At 40.9% G+C, this 19,061-nt stretch overlaps 1 protein-coding gene across 4 annotated transcripts in view; it reads left to right on the plus strand.

Moving 5' to 3' along the window:
* Positions 1-19,061, plus strand: part of esrrga (estrogen-related receptor gamma a) — a 184,640-nt gene that overhangs the window by 88,224 nt on the left and 77,355 nt on the right. The window lies entirely within an intron of this gene.

The following is a 19,061-nucleotide window of genomic DNA, read 5'->3' on the forward strand; positions in this document are numbered from 1 at the left end:
CTCAGTCTCTGTTTCGTGTTTCCTTTCTTCCTTCTCTTTTTTTTTTATTCCTACTTTAATCTTTCTCTTCCCTTTCTCTCACCAATATTTCTCAACATGTTAACTGTCTTTTTCCAGACCTCCCCACTTCCGTTCGCATCTTTCAGCTTATTTTACAGTGAAATCATAGCACCAAGAAGCACACACACACACACACACACACACACACCTCAAATGGAGGCAGCGCGATGATTAAGTGATTATTTCCACACACACCATTAAACACACTCATTGCAGGGCAGGCAAAGACATAGACAAAAGCCCAGATAAAAACATGAGCATTTGCACTGAATACAGACACTTAAACACCCGCACACACTGGCTTTAAAGTAATTACTCACACACATCATTAGACACAGACACAGAGAAAGTGGAGTGTGTTTATGTTCTGTGTATCTTGCAGTGTGAACTATTGTAGTCCCCTTTACTCTTTAGATGAAATAACATCATCCATCTAGTTAGTATAACAAATTAACTAATTTTCACCATCTTACAGAAAGTCAGATAAACGTTACCAGACGAACAGCAGAATGACGGATAACAGCCTGAAGTTTTACAGAAGCTGTCCGCGCTGACAGCAACAACTAACAGAGTGGGACCTAAAAAAATCATATTGCTCCAACATCTCCACATTTATTGCAAATGTGTCCATGGTTACTGGAGAACTGCGATACAAGAACTGAAGAGAAGAGATGGATAAGAAGAGGAGTCTTAATAATACCTGAATGGGGCATCACCTCGTGTTCAGTAATATGCCAGCGAAACCTTTCTGTTGTGTCAGATTATTCCTCAACAATATCCACAACAGTAGTACTGTTTATTCACTCGTGTGGCACTTGCTGCAGCTTCACAAATTTCTTTAAAACTTTATGGTGCAATTTTTTTTAATTATTTGTGATTCTTCCTAAGGCTGGCCTGAAATATACCGATATTTGGATATTTGTTCATCAGCAGTTGGATCACAAAATCAGTTTCATGTCCTCTTCACACGCACACAGCACTTCATTTCGTCTCTGTCTCCTCCCATCCCTCCCCCTCCTGATCTACACATATATACACGCGAGTGACGTCCAACAGGTCACGTTTTTACTTTAGAGTTTATGTTCTTTGAGCATTTAGCGGCTTTTTTCATCATGTTCTGCTCACGTCAAGGAAAAATGGTGAGTCAATTTAGCACTGTTGCTCAATTGCTGACTGGTTCTGGTTTTCTGCATATAGCCAATCAACTCATTTCATTTCAATTGTATATGCATAAAGCAGTAACTGTACTATTTTATCAACATAACACAAAAAGAACCTCACACTTTAAACCACATTGGTGCTTTAGTGTTACAGTATTGTGGTTACTTTTTCCCGATAACATGCAGTGTAAGGGATTCCGATATGAAATTCAGTCATTTTAACATTGCAGTTATTAATCCCAGTAATGCTCTGCTACTGTTTGCCATCATACCGGTAGTTTGATGGAGGGTTGATATTAATTTGGTCTCTGTGCGTTCAGTGGACAGACTGGTCTGGTACTGTACGTGCTAGCTCTGTGCCAGTTAGATGATGGGTGGTCCTTATTCTTCATCATCACTGCTAACAAAATGCTGACTGTACTTGGCTTATAAGCTACAATATGTTTATATTGTGACTTGGTTCCCTCTATACTGTACACCGACGTGCCCAGTCAGAAGCATAGAGGCTAGAGCTAAAATACTCTAAAACTGACCCACGCACGGGCAGTGGGTGTCTGTCTATCGGTGGATGTTTAAATTTGTATCCATCCTCAGCGATGCAAATGCGGAAATTATAATTTGCACTTAAAAAAGTATTTCTGATACATCTCCAAAGACCTTAGTTTTTCTTCCTTTCAATAATAAAAAATACAAAACAATAAACTCAGTCAGTTTGATACATACACACATGAATTAAGGTTTGTGAGTATAACTAATATTTGTGTTTGTTGAGACATTAATGAAGTTTGTTTAACTTTGACCCACTGACTGATAAATTCAGAGAGAAATATGTGTAACCTACACACACCAACACATTTGGTCCAAATCAAATATCCACGCTCACTAGTCTGAAACCAGCAATTAATGTTAAGATTAGATTTTGTTGTCCTTGGAAAAATCACGTTTTTTTTCTGTAGGCTTTCCTTTCCTCTAAACTATGTAGTTATGTAGCCCCCCCCCCCGCCCGCCACCCTCCTACTTTTGCTGTTTTATCCTGTTTCCCCCTTCATCTCCCCTGTGCGCACACTCTCTCTTACCATCTTTATTAGTAGTGGAATTATTCACTTGGCTTGCACCTCAGTTTGAATAAATTGAGTGTTGAACTATTGGAGAGAGGGGCTTTTTGGCAGGCATACATTTGTGTCTGAGTATGTGTGTGTGTGTGAGAGTTATGTGTGTGTTGCGTTAACAAAGAGACAGCATTGAGAGACGACTAATCCCAGCGGAATAGCCCACTCATGTTATGTTTGAGAGCGGTGTAATTAAAGGAGCGCACCTCTCCGAAGTCACCTATTTCAATACAAAACACTGCTTTAGTCAGACACACAGGCAGTAAGACACATACACACACACACATACACACACTCTCGGTGCCTTGTTACCCAGCAAAAACTCACTCTGTCTATAATTACATCCTAGTTCTAATTTATCCATGAGAATATATCAAAACCTGAGAATGAAAAGGAGGGAGGGAAGGAGAGGAAGAGAGCAAGGTGGTAGCAGTGAGGTGCGGATGAGTTCATGAGATCAAGAGAATGTAAGGAAATAAGGTTGTGGTGAGAAAGTGATTCCAATAGCTATTTACTGTCAATGTAAATAGCTTATTGTTAGATAGATACACACACAGGCTACACCACCCTCTGTATTTTGGGGTTGCTGGCAAGTATTCACACTGAAGTTTTTAGCAAAGCTAGTGGCGTGTCTCTAGAGATGGCAGTGTTGATCTGCCGGTTGGTTGGCTGGTTGGTTGGTCCACAACTTCACTCCAAACTGAACTATCTCAGCAACTATTGTATGGATTGCTGTGACATTCAAGGTCCCCAGAGGATGAAGCCAGCTGACTTTTTTGTAACGTATGATGTGAATGATCTGATATTGATGTTGATTGTCATGCAAGCTAAAGACGAATTTCAATTTTTGTGCAACAAAAGTGGACAATAAAGTTGTTTTGATTTTGAGTTTTGATTTTTTTTTTTTTAGTTTGGTGATTTCCTTGACTTTTTTCTGTAGTGCCACCAGAAGGTCAAAGTTTTCACTTATCCTGAGAAATATCTCACAATCTACCAGATGGATCAGCAGAGAATTTGGTACAGACATTTGTCATCTATCTATCTAACTATCTGCCTTTCTTTCTCTCTCTGTCCACTTGTTCATCAGTTCATCTCCCTTAATTGCAGCAACTTTTCCACCTCAGCCAAGAAAACTTCTTATATGCTTTTTTCCCTTTAATTTCTGAGATTTTTTTCTCTAGTGTGTTTGTAAATGAAACAGACATAGACATCTTGCATGTAGAATTGAACCTGGTGTGGCGGTCTCGCTATTACTGGGAGGATACACTAGGCCTGCTGCGATAGTTGATGTTACCGGTGTTAAACAGTGTTACACGGTGTTGGGGCATACACCGATTACATTAGTTGCCCACTGCCCATACCATCGTTTAGCTATTTTTTTATTTTATAGAAATAAAACCCATTTAGTTTATTTTCACATATTAGTACCCATGTTCATCAAATAAAAAACCTCTCATTTGTAAAATACTAAGCATGTTATCAAAACTTAGTCGGACGACGGACACTACAGTTATAAACTGAATGTGTCTGCTCCGTGACGTTCTGCAGCAGCAGCAGAGTCGCAGCACAGAATGGCGGAGTGAGACATCTGTCCTCCCTCCTGCACTCTACTGTAAATACACGTAGCTGTTAGTGAGCAGCTGCTCTCATGTCTCCTCGGGTCTCTGTGCTTGTTTTCAGCAGAAACTCTCCCGCGCTCTGCCTGCTCAGCCTGCTCTCTGTGTGTCTTTCTCTGGATGCAAGACAGGTTGCTCCAGTTCTGGTTCTAATGGTGCAGACCTACAGACTCCGGCGATGATGGATCTAGACACACCAGACCACTGAACGCTCCGGCCGGTGGGTGGTGGGTGACGTACTGTGAGTTGGGTGGTGTTTGGTTTTTCCAAAAAAAGTATACTAAAATATGTTTCTGAAAACCTTTGAGTTGAGAAATAGGCAATGCAGTAACAAAGTATTGATTCATATTTGATCAGCGTGGCCTAGTTTGACAGTTTGATCTGAGTTTTGTGAGCCGGCCGTGTTGCTCTGGACCAAACTAATTTGCATAAAGTTGAGGTTGAGTTGTGATTATGCAAATTCATTATGGCGGTTGGTCCTTCAACTCACCGTGCCGTATCCATCATGAACTGCGTGGCTGGATCTCCTGCTTTCCATGGAAAATGAATGGGATCCCTCGACTTGACACCCGTCAACGGATTCAGTGTGTCTGCACCATAAGACACACACCGCAGACCGGCTATGTACAGAGGACAACCTGCTGGCAGCAGCCTGAAGCCCACCGTCACTAACTCTTCAGTAAAGGGAAGATCTAAACTAAAAATCTAATGTTAAAGATCAAAGCGAGCGTCTACAGATATTGAACGTCGTAGACAAATATCTCATCTTGCAAAATGTCCGGTGTAACCGTAACACCGGTGTTGTCACAACTTTATTAATTGGTGGGAAAATTTTCTCAGCATGGCATCCCTAGAATACATGTATGTTTTTGTTTGCTCACACAGTATTTGACAAGAGCAGAGTATACGAACATTGACTGCATGGAATTTATGTGCACACACACACACATGCTAACACACATCTTGTGTGTTGACATCTATCATGTCTGCCCTGTCTGTCCACGTTTGATGAGGTTACACCTCAGTCCAGTCCAAAGTCTTCCCCCTTTTGCCTGTCCCAGCTTGATGAGGTCACTCCTTTCACTCTTTGATGAGGTGCGGTCCAGCCAACCTTCAATCTGACCACTGACAGGATGGTGACCTGACCTAGTGTGAGTGTGTGAGTGTGTGTACTTTTATGTGCGGAAAAAAAATTTTCTGTCCTCTTTGCCATCCACTTGACTAGATTCAAGTTATACTAGATAACAGCAATATCTTATTAACAAAAATATCAGAGAAAATACTTTTATCTAGCTTGTGCCTCAGTGTAAATGCATTTCTGTGTAACAATCAAATAGTGAAACCAACTGAACATTTAGGGAGTTTAATGCTTCTTTTTTTTATAAATGTTAAGGTCACCTTCTCCATATGACTCTCTTTCTTGCCCTTTTTTGTCACCCAAGTATACACATCTCTCTCTCTTTGTCCCCCCTCTCTCTGTACAGTATCTGATTGTGTCTCTCTGTCGTGCATACACACCTCTGTCTTCCTAGCTGTAAATCCTGCCTGACCTTTGTATGGAATAACAGGGCTGTCACATGTCTCTCTGTTCTGACTAAAACACAACATACATCCGCCAAGATTATAAGCGTGTGTGTCTGAGTGCACACGTGTGTGTGTGTCAGGTCTGCCATCTGTGTGTTTAAATAATGTTTACATGTATTTTTTGATCTAGGTTGGAAATGCACACACACCTACACACAAATCTATTACACTTTACTGCATATAGTGTGTCTTGTAACGAGACTTAATTGTAAATTTACGATTGGATAAGCTATGGTGTGTTATTTGTGTGTGTGTAGGCCTGTCATGATAACTACTTTTGTTGGACGATATATTGCTTATACACTACAGTTGTGCCATATGCCATATGAGCAGTGCTGCTTGATTGCGCGCTCCCCGCTCGGGACGTGTGCAGCGAGGAATGGCGGCAACTACTTACTTAGCCAATGTGACATGAATAGCCTGTTAGCCGCTAATGCAGAGTGTGGGAGATCTGCCCGTGATGTGGAGGCCGAGGAAGAGCGGGCCTCACGCGCCACCTTCCCCTTTTTTTTAATTTTAACAGCAGGAGCGAAAACTGGATTTATCAAATGCTGGAACCTTTTGGAAACAACCTGCTGAAACATATAGCCAAATTATATGCCTCAAATAAATAGACCACACACAATAAGTTATGCTGTTTATTCTGGCATCATATTGGCTAAAATGTTGGTGACATTCATTATGGTGACATTACGTTAACAAACATGTAAACACCATGAGCAATATCGAGGTTAGCAAAAATGATCAAGGTCATGTCCATATATCGTACGCCAAGTCGGAAACGTAATTATCGTGACAGGCATGTGTGTGTGTGTGTGTGTGTGTGTGTGTGTGTGTGTGTGTGTTTCCCATGTACCCTTCTCCAAAGGTTACCCAGAGTTTTGGTGACAAGCTCCAGAAAGCCCCTTAAAACCCAGAAGCTTTTCCGAGCAGCTGGTGTTCTCTCCTTGGCCTTCATCACCATCACTGCCCCTTCCCTCCCCGGAGGTGCCTGGGTGGCCACATACACACGTGCCCACGCACAAACACACGAACAGAATCAGAGGATAGGTTCACATTTTTTCAAGTCTGTTTAAAAGCAATGCTCACATTCCCATATGTACATTGAAACAATTTTTTGTTTGCTGTAATCAGTCCTCCTTTTCATACTGGCCATTGAAATCCCTTCATAACGTGCCTTCAATGGAAGAGATAGAGGACAAAATCTACAGTCCTCTCATATTCCAAAGTTTATCTGGAGTTGATATGGTTTCAGCAGACTACATTAATCAAATAAAGAGAGTATTTTCCAAAATGACTTTTTCTCACCAAATTTGTTCTTTCTGTTTCCCCCAGACATTGTTTCCATGCTGAGCTGCAGTGGAGGAAAAGTAAGACTGTAACTTTGGAACATACTCACTTGATTTGTCTAACTCAGACTTCTGAAGCCTCATATTAGCTTCAGATTGAAACTTTGGAATCAAGTGTTTTAAGACAGACTTGAAATATTTTGAGTATATGCTTTAAGTGACTGAATTCAGTAACCAAAGCAAGTATCATCTTCTATTGAAGCTGACGGTGTAACATTACCTGTAGACTATAATATTATCTCATTGAATATCTCTGTGACTGTCACCTGACCGCCTCCCATCACAGAGTGCTTTGCTTTAGAAAAATGTTTTTTAGCATCTAACTGCATGTCAAAGCATTCCCTCTTTATTTGATTCTCTCACAGTGCAGAGCTGTTCTAATGACACATCTTTGACAGCTAGATTCATATTTTCTAATTGTTTTGGGTCTCCTACTACTGACACCCTGATTTCTGAAAGCAGGACTTGAAGCTGTGCAATATTTTTACTCTTAAAGAGACTTTTTGTGAATGAAACTCACCCACAAATGGAGCAGAGCATGGAGCCTTATATGGCAATTTTAGAGATATGGATTATGCTGATGATCACATCTCATGAATGCACACCTCCTCATGAACAGGTGGCATTCATCAAGCTGAAATGAGCAATTTACAAGTGCAGGCAGTAAAGAGAGTTTCCAACTTGGAACACTGGAACGAGCAAACTTCAGAGAAAAAAGTACGAGAGTTTTAAGATAAAAATACGAGAACATTCTTGCATGAGGCCCATTGAGAATTGGTAAATGTGAGCCTGTCTTTTAAGATAAGGTGTCATAAGTAGGGTCAGAGTTCAAGTTGTCAAGTTCAAATGTCGCAATTCAAAATGCATGACTTTTATCTGTTTTTATTAGTTAACACTCTATATGTACATAAACTGCAACAATTTATTAGCTATTATTACATTATTTATTTAAAAAACTGAATTTATGTTATAAATTCATTTTGTATCACTCTTGTTTTCAAATATTTGAATTTCTTTTTGCTGCAGAATTATGTACTCTCTGCTGCTGCTGCTGCTGCTGCTGCTGCTGCTGCTGCTGCTGCTGCTGCTGCTGCTGCAACAACCTGATTTCCCCAAAGGGATCAACAAAGTTTTTTTATTAACGTGAAAAGATAGACTTAATGTTGCCAAGCAGAACACTTGGAAACATGGATAAACACACTGAGTCACACACAGCCTGAAATGAACTGCAGCTAAAGTGTAGTGTTTATCTAATAACAGCTTGTGACTTCAAAACCTCTCACTGCTATTCCACCGATTGGTCACTTTGGTGACAGATATGTCTTTCCAGGTCTCCATCCCATTTTTTCCTCCCTGCTTTGAGATTATTGATATGCCTTATGCTTGGATCCCACCGGGCGTATCTACGTCTCGTTCCAGCTCCAATGCGGTTTTTCTGACGGCGTAATTACTGCAGTAGCAGTGCAACCAAACTGCCCGATTTTGTTAACTTGCTCGGATTTCATGGATTTGGTCATTTTCCTTGATTTTTGTACTTCTGCTGCGGGTAAGTAGGCTACATAGTTAAATGGTTTCTTTATTTGTTTTAATGGTGTTAATTGTTGATATCGCGATGCATGGGGTGTTTTATTTTGAAAATTGACCGTATGCTCTATGCTGTTTCTGTGTCTGACTTCCTGCCCAGCTCCATCTGCTCTGTGCAGCTTGACACGGCCTTCATCAAAAAATAGACTGAGCGCGTATGTTTAGTGGAGTGGAGAGCCACTTATGGGACAGTAGAAGCACAATAATCAAGGAAAATGACCAAATCAACAAAATCTGAGCAAGTTAACAAAATCGGGCAGTTTAGTTGCCCTGCCACTGCAGTAATTACAGTAGCCTAAATTGACTAGGCTGCAGTAATTACTATAGTAGAAGTGCAACCGAATTTAAAAGGCGGATGGCTTCCCCACAGTCTAGACACTCTGCTTCTGAAACATTCCCGGTGGGATAGGACACCATGCAGCGGATGGAGCAAAACCACGTCAGAGCCAGAGTGCGGCGAACACGTGCCTGGCGGGATTCTGGCATTTGGCTACATCCACACTAACATGTTTTTGTTTTCAAAACACATAACTTTTGCTACATTTACGCCTGGCGTCCACACTTCTCTGGTGTTTTCGTACCCCTAAAACATAGACTTCTAAAAATGCTGCTGACCTCGTTTTAGTTTGAAAACTCCGGGACTGCGTTTTAGTCTGTGGATGGGCGGAAATGGAGACTTTTGAAAACAATGACACAGACGTCCACATTCACTTCCTGATTGGGTCTTACCAGTCATGACGTGTCCTTCCCTAACTTGTCACGCACATATCACGTGACCCTTTTCCGGAAGAAAAGAAACATCATCATCTTTGACTGCCAGTGGTTGATTCCAGCGTGTGTCATCGGTCCAAGCAAAGAAATCTCTGGTCTTACTTCTCGCCATTTCTGTTCTTCCTCTGTAGTATTTTCTGCAACTAAGCAACCAGCTGCAGAGTAGACAATCTGCTTCCTGTTTACACTGGCATGGGCGTGCCCAGTGCACGTGAATGGTCATGTGATATGTGTTTTCAGGCGTGTTAGTATGGACAGATGATTTCTGAAACAGTGCTAAACGTTGTGTGGATGGAGATTGTTTTTCATTTTGAAATGCAATTTTAAAATGAAAATATATTAGTGTGGATGTAGTCTTACTCTCTCTCACACACACACACACACACACTTTCTCTCTGGGTTTAGTGTGTAGCTGGTTGGAGGGCCGGGCAGGGGGTCTGTGGTCAAATTGGCCATTTCCACACTGTGTTCTGCTGTACCTGCTGACAGAGCTATCAGATAACTTAGCTCCATCTCTACCATCCCTGCTGGCAATGTAACTGTGCGTGTGCTTGTGTGCACTTGTGTGTGTGTGTGTGTAAGTAAGAGGATTTGAGGTTGTTTGATGTAATTGGAATGTATGTGTGAATTTTTATTATTGGTTTTATCTTTGAATTTACGATGATTTCATCTGGCACGCTGTACAGATAAACACACATCACACACTCATCATGCACACACAGCTCTTACAATAAGTCTCTGTGTTGGCTGTAAATTGACCAGAATCCATAGCTCCCTCTGTTGGCTAGCAGTGAACTACAATCTCTCTCTCTCTCTCTCTCTCTCTGTCTCTTTCTCTCTCTCTCTCTCTCTCTCTCTCTCTCTCTCTCTCTCCCTCTCCTGCTTTGGGATCTCTCTTTGCCTTCACAAAAGCAAGGTTCAGTTTAGTAAAATATCTACAGTGGTTATTTTCAGTCGTGCCCCAGCTTTATTTTATTGTTCAGATTATAATAATAAAAACATGTTTTTGCCACTATAGTATTAATTTCCTTGAACCTAGAGGCATTTAATGTCAATAAGAAAACCACTAAGTCCCATCTGATTTTTTTTTTTTGTCAATCTATGCAGGAGCTGTCTTTGCATTTGTAGCCTCAGTCCAGTGTTGTGTGTATGACTGGCACAAATGTTTCGATGAGTGGCCCGAGGTCAGTTGCTTAAGTGACCACCTCTTGAATTTGTAAAAGACTGTTTTGACTAGCACAGACACACACACCCACACTGCCCTGAATGAACTTGCTGTGGCCTATTGAGCAGCGTGATTGATGTCAGTGAGACTTGCAACGGATAATTCTTCTACAGATGTCAAAAGGCTGCCACCACAGGCTCAAAACACACACACACACACACACACACACACACACACACACACACACTCAAACACATATACATGGATAAAAGACAAGAGTGAAAGCCTTAACATAATTGAGCTGCCAAAGTGCTGCAAAGAAGACATTTCACACATACACACACACACACACATATAATATTTAATTATAATGATATTCTACTTTTTGAATGGATTGAGTTTTATTATTGAGTGTGTAGTTCATCCACGGCCTTGTACAAATCATGGGAATGTGATCGCCAGGGAGCCGGCGCACATGTGAACACACAAGGTATTTCCCTGGCTTTTACTGTAATAGGTTTGTGTTTAAGAGGTTTGTATGGCAGGCAGGTTCGTCCAGTGAGAGAGAGAAGTGGCCTAAAGGGGTCACTGTCAACATACACACTGACTGAGAGCCAATCAATAATTGGGGGGGGTGGGGTGCGTAGCGATGGGGGTCAGAGAGGGAAAAGAGGAGTGAGGAAGAAAGAGAGAATGAGTTGGGGTTGTTTCAGGGTGCAGCTAAAACTACAGATATATTTTTTTTTATCTGTAATGTCCTAAAGAAGATTCATAAGTTTTGGAAAATACCGTATGTGCTTTGTGTGTGTGTGTGTGTGTGTGTGTGTGTGTGTGTGTGTGTGTGTGGTATAGCTCTTTCTGTCTCTCCATAACAATTCTTCCCAATTTACATAATAGACAGGAGCTTTTTAAAGCATTGCTCACCACACGTATGCACATTTTGAGACCTTTAGATTTCATTGTTATTTTTTTTTTATCAAACACCTTGCTGCTTGTACCAAAGCTGACTGTCAGTGTCCTAAAGACACAAACTGCATAAATGCATAAATTACAGTTTGTAAACTTTGCAAAGAAAAGTTTCATTGAATATTTTCAAAACTAAACTGCCAGAAAGCGTTATGTCTCCATAAACAGGACCATGTCACAACAGACAGACCTTTGACCTTCTGTTTGTGTAAGTGGAAGCACAGACATAGTTCTTTTTTTTCAATTGTTTTGGTTTGTAGTGCAGCCATCAAGTGTATCTTTTACATTTTGTCTCTCGTTTTTTCATTCATGTTGTAGTAAAAATGTAGAAATTATTTGGTGTCACAATTAAAATTTTATGTCATGACATTATGTACTTTCTATAAAACTAACACAGTCTGTTGTTGATTTTAGTTGTCGCGCCTTTAAGCACAGGGAAAAAAAGAAAGAGAAAATAGGACATTGAGGTAAAGGAGTAGATACTTGAATGTGTGAAATTCATTTCTCACAGACATATTTCAAATTTTTCAATACATATTGCGTTGAGCCAAACATCAAATCTGTGTTCCTATATCTTAATATTTCTACATAGGTACCGAGATAACACATGTATGAGTGTGTGTGTGTGTGTGTGTGTGTGTGTGTGTGTGTGTTAGAGAGAGAGGTTTTGGTAAAGGATTTGTTTGCCCAGTAGTGACGGCAGCATTGATTCACACTCATCTTTGTCGATGCTTATAAGCCCCTGGATACATCATAACTGTGTGTGTGTGTGTGTGTGTGTGCTTGTGTACATGAACCTCATAGCATCTGTGTATACATGAGTTTGAATACACGTATGTCTGTGCAAATGGCAAGCAACACATGTAAATGTGTGTGTGTATAGTGTGTGTTTTCATTCTTTGTCTTCTTTGTTGCTCATAAAAATTATTTCCCATTTTGTACATTTTTACAAAGTACTAAAATATGAGATGTCTTTTAAAAACCAGCCTAACTTTCTACTTGTACTTGCTATGATGTGTGTGACTTAAACATAGATTTTCTTAGCCGGACAATCAGAGTAAACCTGATTCTGCGTATTTGAAGGCAGATACATGGATACATGTATATTTTCAGTGTATTTCAGCGTACTTTATTGTATTATACAGCACAGTGTTGTCATTCTGTGTGACTGAAGAGCTCCACAGTTCACAGTGGAAGAGAGATCCCTACAGACTTCTTCACACACTAATATGCACGTCCTACTGTAAGAAAGCTTATCAGATTTGAGTTGTCACTTCAAGAGGGGAAAAAACAGTAGAACAATATTTACATGCAACTGTCAACCAACAAAGCTGAGGTGTTAAACATTTGACTGTGTGTTTAAATATGTTGAGAGAAAGAGGGAAAAAGAGGTTGTAGTTACCATTGCACACACATACACACACACACACACACACACATACATACATCAAAGCAGAGATTGGTTTCAGGAAATGTTTTATTATCTGTTCTCTTCCAAAGCTGCTAATCACAACCACTCTCTTTCATCTTTGCATCCCCCCTTTCCACCCCTCCGATTTCTTTCTCTCTATCTACTTCTCTCCTCCACACTTCTCTCTTCCCCCTCCCTCCATCCTGTGTGGAGGGGTATCTGAGCGTTGGAAATGTCAGATGGAAAGGAGGAAGAAATTTGAAATTAGAAACAAAATAAGAAAAAAAAAAAGAAAGAGGGAGAGCATTAAAGAAAGAGAAAATTGTGCGCATTATCGTGGCGGAGCAGATCTGAGTTCCGGTGTAGGTTTCCCGTTTTCTCTTTTTTAGAGGAAAGACCCTTCCCTCTCTCCTCACACTCTCTTTTCTCTCCCCTCTGTCTCCTCCTCTCTCGGAGACTGAGTAACGGTGAGCTAATTCTCCTGGAGAATCCCTCCGGCACCGACTATTCCCACATTCCAAGGTGTCCGAAATATTGGAAATACAGGGAATACGCAGCCTGCTGTTGCTGAGATGGCAGGGAGCTCAACAAAACAGCAAGCAGCAAGGAAAACCATGTCCCAATCATTCCCAAATCATTCCACAACAAAGGACACGGGCCTTGGAATTGCCATAATCCTCTATTTTACTGCTGAGCTGTGATGGGCTCTGCTGTGCTGTGACTGAGTATGTGTGTGTGTGTGTGTGTGTATGCTTGCGGTGTGACACATTATTTAGGCTTAGGGTCAGGGTCAAGCTTACTCTTTTTCCTTTGATCTTGCGATTCTCTGGATGTGATTGAGTCAATTTTTGTGTCGTGCAAACAGGCTAAGCTGACACAAATCCTTAATTTCTGCCTGAGAAATGTCCTGAAATATGCTGTAACTCAAATGTTTAGCCTTTGCTCAAAATATTTTGATTTTATATAACTTTCTTAACTTTGCTTGAAAATAGAAAGACTGTTTTTTTTTTTTTTTTAACAATGCAGTTTTTGCTGGAGTGCAGTTTGCTGTGCAGGTACATGATGAGAGCAATAGAGGCCAGTGGAGAGAGACTTGTGAGAGAGACTTGGTCTGAGAGACAAAAACAGAAAGATTGACTGATAAAGAGACAAAGAAAGGAAAAAGAAAAAGCAGGATGTCTTGCTTTAAATCTTTCCCTCACCTGTCTCTTTCTCCTCTCCGCTCCCTCCCTCTCTCTTTCCTGCTATCGCTCTTTGTCTGATCCCTCCCTCTCCACCTGCTCTTCTCCCTCTCTCTCTCGCTCACCCTCCTTGTCTCCACCCCTCACCCCGCCCCTCCCCGCAGCCATTGGTCAAGTAACCACCAATCACAGCAGAACCGGGGCCTGAGGGACTGCATATGCAAAATGCTGCTTAATATTCATGAGCTGCTATCGGGGCTTTAAGTCGTTGATTAGGACAGCGGCACAGCTTTCTGTCCCAACTGCCTGGCTGGCTGGTTGTGTGTGCCTATAGCCCCCTCTCCCTGGCTCTCACATACACACACCGCGCACACCCACACACGCGCTCCCTCACATCTACACACACACACGCAGAGCCGATCAGTGCAGGCAGCGCAGAGCCCGGTAATTGTATTGCTCCCTGCGAGCGGAAGGAAGGACCGAGAGAGAGGAAGACCAGCGAAAGAAGAGGAGGAGAGAGAGGAGAGATATAAAAACTTTGATTTTTTTCAAAGATTTTCTTGTTTTTTCTCCTGAGGAGGTTGACATGACAATGACCCGGTATCACCGATGGATTCGGTAGGACACCCGTTATCCGAGTGTTTTTTAATGCACTCTGAACAAGAGTAGGTAAATTTTACCTTTTATTCTTATCCATCTGTTCATCACTCAACTTGTCATTGTCATTGTCTTCCACTGTGTATGAGTATGTGTGTATGTGTGCACGCATGCGTGCGTGAGTGTTTGTGTGTGTGTATGTGCTGGTATGCAGCTGAGGTGGCCGGCACCATGTCAAGGTTGTTTCTGCTGTCAGGTAGCACGCGTTCACTGTCTGTGTGTGTGTGTGTGTGTGTGTGTGTGTGTGGCTGCAGTATCCGGACAGCAGCTCTTACTCAGTGGGTAGAGGAGCGGAATTTCTGTCCCTCCACCTGGGAGCAAGACATACACACACACACACACACACACACACACACACACACACACACACACACACACACACACATACGCATGCGCGCGCACACATACACACACACACACACACACTCATTTTCAAAGTAGAGACAGTTTCCCCTCCACTTTCCCTGATTTTGAGACATTGTTTTACTTTAAGTCAGTTTGTCCTTAGGACAAGACTTCAACTCTGTCCAGGTAGGTCTCCATGTGTGTTTGTGTGTGTGCCTGTGAATGTATTTACGCTTGTGCATGTGTGTTTTAAGTGTGTGTTCATCCAAGCAGAGAATCAGCGAGGTAACAGGGCATTGAGGTTACAGGAATAACATGGAGAGACAGGAGGAGAAGGGCCCATAAGAGAGGAGGGCGGAGGAAAGGGGGAGAGCTGCGCTCTTAAATGCCAGAGGAGGTAGAATTTCAGACGGGCAACTCAGCGTGTGGCCCTGCACAGGAATTAGAGACAGTTACACACACACACACACACACACACACACACAACACAAACAAGCGAGTGCCGCTGAGCTGCTCATTTTGCCAGCACTTTGCTCTTTTAGGAGTGTGTTGAAGACGCTGTTCAAAATGCAGATTAACTGATTGGCGGAGCGGACAGCAGTGTGTGTGTGTGTGTGTGCGTGCGTGCGTGTGCGTGCATGTATGTGTTATTGTGCTCGTAACAGGCAAGGTGCATTTCATGGAATTACATAGATTAAAGCATAGTAAGTATACTAATTTACTCACAGTTTGTCCTTTTTCAAACATGACCATGTAAAACATGGATTTAGCTGAAGTGATTAGTGTGGTTCAGTAAGTGGACAGCACTCTCTTTGCATGAAGGCATGCATTCACTAATGGCACTGAAAGTGGCAAATTTTCCTTGCCTTTAATTAATGACATGATTTTACAGTAAATATGTGTAGAAATAAATATATATCCACTGATTAATTTTGTTCTAAGTGATTGTGGCTTTACAGTATAATAAATTAAAATAAGTGACACTGAATCACAGCCTCAGTTTAAGTGTCTTTACAATAGAAAGTCGGAGGTCAAGAAGTAAAACGACAGAATCAAAGCAGAATCCGATACAGGATACACTGATGTGTTTCCCAGCCGTTATTAAGATTTTTAAAGAAAACATACATTTTTTTGTGTGCTTTGAAGCTGGCTTACCTATGTATGTGTGAGTGTGTGTCTTTTTATCCACAAACCCTGTATCTTTCACAGTATGTGGACTAGAAGGGAACGTTTTAAAGAAAAATACCTCTTTTTCATTGTTTTCAGTAACTGATTTTTGATATTTTGTTTTAGTTATGATCAGATTTCCCACAAATAATTTTCAATTTTTCTAAAGAGTGGCTAATTTTGCAAAATTGTATGATTATCCAAACAATAATGATTTAAAAAAAACAGCTGAAAGTTTTTTAAATGATTATTTGAATATCAGTGCATTGTCATAAATCAGGCTTTTAGTGAATTTGAGGCTTTGATCCAAAAGAAGACTCTTCAGAACATCCTTTTATATTGAGGATAATTTATTTCCTTTCATAAATAAAATGACTGGATATCAGGAGGAATAACTGTATTCGATACATTTTGGACTGTTAAGACTTGACCCTCGGGTCTGCACGCTGTATCTGAAGTGAGTCTGTGTCTGTGTGTTGATCTCACAAGTGCAAACCAGTGCGGTGTATTTTAACAACCACAGATTTACCTCTGGTTTTGAGCTGTGAATTAGACAAGAAAAGTGAACACTTACAACCAGGTTTTGAGTGATAGAAATAAGTGGTGACCAGCATGAGAGCTGTGTGTGAAAATGAAGCACAAACATATTGAGATAAAAACATACGTTCTTGTCAGGCATTTAGTGGTGGAATGTGCCTCTTTTACCTGTGTGTGTGTTTCTGCAAGTGTACGTAAGCTGACCACTCACACATATTTAAAAAAAAAAAAAAACCCTCTGGATCATTCTTCCATCTGTCCGTCTGTCTGTTCATCCATCCATCTATCCATCCATCCACCGTTCTCTTTTCTCTGCTCAGGCTTCCCCTCCTTTGCTCTCAGGCACTGCTTTCCTACACTAATTAAAATATTAGGGATAATGATGATCATACTGATAATAATAATAACAACAACAAGTACCGCTTAAGCTGTTAACATAATTACATTCCCCTCATGCCACCATATACATACCATTTGCATATCATTAAGATATATTTTCTACAGTGACTTTAGTGAAATTGGTGGTTTTTGTCAGTGGGTGTGAAGGAGACGGGTGGTGAGAATCGCACAGCGGCCGTGCAGATCATTCAGGCAACGATTTGCATTGTGAGAGACAAAGAGAAACACAAGACAACAAAAATGATTTCACTTCGAATTATTTTCAATCATGATTTATGTCCGATTTGAATTATTTTCTTTTGATTAGATGGAAATAAATAATTTGTGATTATGACTAAAAATGGAAAAGTCTCGTCAATGGCAATCAAATTAAGTCTGAATGAATAACATAGTTTGGTGCATGTTTGAAGTTGAACTCCTATCAAAAGTGTGCCCTTGATGAAAATTTCAAATTCATAAAATTAAAATTATACATGCCAGAATAATGTAAACTAAATTAGTGATAGTGAATAGTGATAGTTATTTTCTGTTTGAACAGATTAAACGAATATCCGGTGCACAAGATAACGCTCAAGTTTCACCTTGCATGTGTTAGAGGGTTACATCGTATTGTACCAAGACAATAATGAGGGGATTCAAAATAGTAATATTTTTGCAGCAATAGCCTGACTTTAAAGATTTCATAATGATTTTCTTTCCTGATCTACTTGGTGACCTAACCTAATTTAGGCAATTTTTTTCTGAACGAACTGAAGAAAATGTAATCCTTGAAACCTGTAGGCCCGCCGTTCTGCTTACACTCTAAACTACTCAAAATATATAAATGTACATAAATAATGCAGCTTTATAAGAATGCAGTTGTCATTTAAAAGGATGATAGTAATAAGCCTTTGCTCTTATTTAAAACTGTGGTGAAAAAAATACCAACATCCGTTGAATTAATAAAAATAAAAACAAAAAATCCTCGCATTCTGTTTGAGAAAACTAAGAACATTTACTATATTTATCTCGGCCTTTTCCCTTTTTCTTTTTGTCACTCTCTTGTACACTGATTTCTTTCTCAGTCCATGAGGGGAAAGAAAGCAGTAGAGAGAGAGAGAGAGAGAGGTAAAGCTGACTGGAGGGAGGGACGGGGGGACCAAAGAGAGATTGCGTAAATTAAAATCCTTTTAATCTCCTTATAAAATCATTTACTTAATTCATCTGTCAAAGCATGTCAATATGTGCCGTGCTGATTTGTTGGCTCTGTGTGTGTGTGTGTGTGTGTGTGTGTGTGTACGTGAGTGTGAGAGTGTGGGTATGCGTGTGTGTTTGTGCATTTGCATCTGTTTGTTGTCATGCATGGGTTCGTGCCTGCCTGCTCACATTTTAGGTGCGTGTGTGTGTGTGTGTGTGTGTGTGACCTATTGGTGGCTTGTATGAGTAGGTGTTCTTCTTTTTGTACGTCTGTTGGCCTGTCCGTCTGTCCCTACGGCATTTGTTGTCTGTCAGTTTTTTCATTGTCTCTGCATACATGCGCACACACACACACACACACACACACAAACACACACAATCATGCACACGGCGGCCTCTCTCTCATGTGCAGGGTCCGGGCATTCCAGTGGTAATTTAGTCCCGTAAAGAGAGAGAGATGCAATGAGAGAGACAGACAGAGCGAGAGGTGGGAAGGAAAGGGGGGAGTTGGGGGGGGTGGGAAGGGGGTTGCTTTTGTCTGACACCAGCACTTAGGGGTCCGCTGGACACACGTGTACGCATGAACGCACACATGCTTGCACACACACATGCATGCAAACACACACTCTCAAACGCACAGCAATGCACTTGCATTTTTATTTTTTTTTTTTTGCTCATTTGAAGCTAAAAAGTAACCAAACTGTGTAAAAAATGCAATTACACATTCACGCATATGTATTTGCTCGCATACATACTAAAACACACACCATAGCACACACATTATACACATTTATATACAAAGCCACACCAAGATGACAGAGCAA

This window comes from Thunnus maccoyii, chromosome 1, assembly GCF_910596095.1.
Source record: "Thunnus maccoyii chromosome 1, fThuMac1.1, whole genome shotgun sequence".
Taxonomy (NCBI): domain Eukaryota; kingdom Metazoa; phylum Chordata; class Actinopteri; order Scombriformes; family Scombridae; genus Thunnus; species Thunnus maccoyii.